Source organism: Ixodes scapularis, unplaced genomic scaffold, assembly GCF_016920785.2.
Source record: "Ixodes scapularis isolate PalLabHiFi unplaced genomic scaffold, ASM1692078v2 PGA_scaffold0__279_contigs__length_252992795, whole genome shotgun sequence".
Classification (NCBI taxonomy): domain Eukaryota; kingdom Metazoa; phylum Arthropoda; class Arachnida; order Ixodida; family Ixodidae; genus Ixodes; species Ixodes scapularis.
In genome coordinates, this window is record NW_024609835.1 from 100,074,650 (window position 1) to 100,077,134 (window position 2,485).

A 2,485-nucleotide genomic window follows, 5' to 3' on the forward strand; every position below is an offset into this window, starting at 1 on the left:
TGCACTTTTGCATTTAATTGCATTATAATTACAACCTTAAATCGCAAGCTTCACCCTCGTTGGTGTTAGACTGGTGGCAGCTGATAAAAACTCGTTTGTTCTACTGACGTGTAACCCCTGGTTAGCTCAGTGGGTAGAGCGCTCCACTTGTAATGGAGAGGTCCCGGGTTCGATACCCGGACCAGGCGGATTTTTCGGTCGCTCACCAGTCACCTAGCTGTGTTGTCCCCCTTGTTCCCCTTCTCCAGATGTTATTTTCGTCATTCTTGTCCAGCTCGCTTGCACCTTTGCATTTAATTGCATTATAATTACAACCTTAAATTGCAAGCTTCACCCTCGTTGGTGTTAGACTGGTGGCAGCTGATAAAAACGCGTTTGCTCTACTGACGTCTTACCCCTGGTTAGCTCTGTTGGCAGAGCGCTCCACTTGTAATGGAGAGGTCCCGGGTTCGATACCCGGACCAGGCGGATTTTTTCGGTCGCTCACCAGTCACCTAGCTGTGTTTGGAGATTTACGTTTGTCCTTTGTTCCCCTTGTTCCCCTTCTCCAGGGATTATTTTCGTCATCCTTGTCCAGCTCGCTTGCACCTTTGCATTTAATTTGCATTATAATTACAACCTTAAATCCCAAGCTTCACCCTCGTTGGTGTTAGACTGGTGGCAGCTGATAAAAACCCGTTTGTTCTACTGACGTCTAACCCCTGGTTAGCTCAGTGGGTAGAGCGCTCCACTTGTAATGGAGAGGTCCCGGGTTCCATACCCGGACCAGGCGGATTTTTTCGGTCGCTCACCAGTCACCTAGCTGTGTTTGGAGATTTACGTTTGTCCTGTGTTCCCCTTGTTCCCCTTCTCCAGGGATTATTTTCGTCATCCTTGTCCAGCTCGCTTGCACCTTTGCATTTAATTTGCATTATAATTACAACCTTAAATCGCAAGCTTCACCCTCGTTCGTGTTAGACTGGTGGCAGCTGATAAAAACCCGTTTGTTCTACTGACGTCTAACCCCTGGTTAGCTCAGTGGGTAGAGCGCTCCACTTGTAATGGAGAGGTCCCGGGTTCGATACCCGGACCAGGCGGATTTTTTCGGTCGCTCACCAGTCACCTAGCTGTGTTTGGAGATTTACGTTTGTCCTTTGTTCCCCTGGTTCCCCTTCTCAGGGATTATTTTCGTCATTCTTGTCCAGCTCGCTTGCACCTTTGCATTTAATTGCATTATAATTACAACCTTAAATTGCAAGCTTCACCCTCGTTGGTGTTAGACTGGTGGCAGCTGATAAAAACGCGTTTGCTCTACTGACGTCTAACCCCTGGTTAGCTCTGTTGGCAGAGCGCTCCACTTGTAATGGAGAGGTCCCGGGTTCGATACCCGGACCAGGCGGATTTTTTCGGTCGCTCACCAGTCACCTAGCTGTGTTTGGAGATTTACGTTTGTCCTTTGTTCCCCTTGTTCCCCTTCTCCAGGGAGTATTTTCGTCATCCTTGTCCAGCTCGCTTGCACCTTTGCATTTAATTTGCATTATAATTACAACCTTAAATCGCAAGCTTCACCCTCGTTGGTGTTAGACTGGTGGCAGCTGATGAAAACCCGTTTGCTCTACTGACGTCTAACCCCTGGTTAGCTCAGTTGGTAGAGCGCTCCACTTGCAATGGAGAGGTCCCGGGTTCGATACCCGGACCAGGCGGATTTTTTCGGTCGCTTACCAGTCACCTAGCTGTGTTTGGAGATTTATGTTTGTCCTTTGTCCCCCTTGTTCCCCTTCTCCGGGAATTATTTTCGTGATTCTTGTCCAGCTCGCTTGCACCTTTGCATTTAATTGCATTATAATTATAAAATACTGCTTCACGCAAACTCCCAATCATGAACTTCTTTCCGTCTCTCAGTCGGTCCGTGCATTTTCCGCTAAATTTAGAGGGAAAATAGACATGACGTGACATGCGGTCAGGTGGCGACAAGTTTCCTGCTGAATTAAGCGGAAAATGCACGGACAAACGGACTGACAGAATTCTGAGATTGGCGGTTTTCATGAAGAAGGATGTCACGCTTTAAAATATTTATTTATATAGAAAATTGCCATGGCATATGCATTTGCGGAGCTCTAACCCAGACAAGCCACACCTGGATAGATCCTTGAAATTTCTGGAGCATTTAATCTGCAGATATGTCACGAACAACCTGCCTGATTTTTATAATGAATCCTGCACATACTGCTTCAGGTGGTACATATCAAATACACGATATGTATTTGATCGTCAACCCAACTGGTGCTTCGTGCATTCCTAGTTTTATTTTCTAAAAGTTTTTTTTTAGAAGTTAATTTGCAGGTTTCTACATCTTAACCCACTATTCGGTGGTATCGAACTCCATCAAACCTGCAAATCTGTGTATTGGATTTTTGTTTTTGCGTGCACCCAATTACGGTTTGTTTTAACAATTACCCGAACATTTTTTTTTGTTTTTAAGACGTCGTGACCCAGGATCCTGGAA

The 2,485-nt window shown here is 45.9% G+C and overlaps 1 non-coding gene across 1 annotated transcript; it reads left to right on the forward strand.

Annotated features, from left to right (window-relative positions):
• The first annotated feature begins 1,609 nt into the window (after positions 1–1,609).
• Trnaa-ugc lies at positions 1,610–1,682 on the forward strand. The gene has a single exon. It is a non-coding gene; the product is annotated as a tRNA-Ala (tRNA).
• The last annotated feature ends 803 nt before the right edge of the window (positions 1,683–2,485 follow it).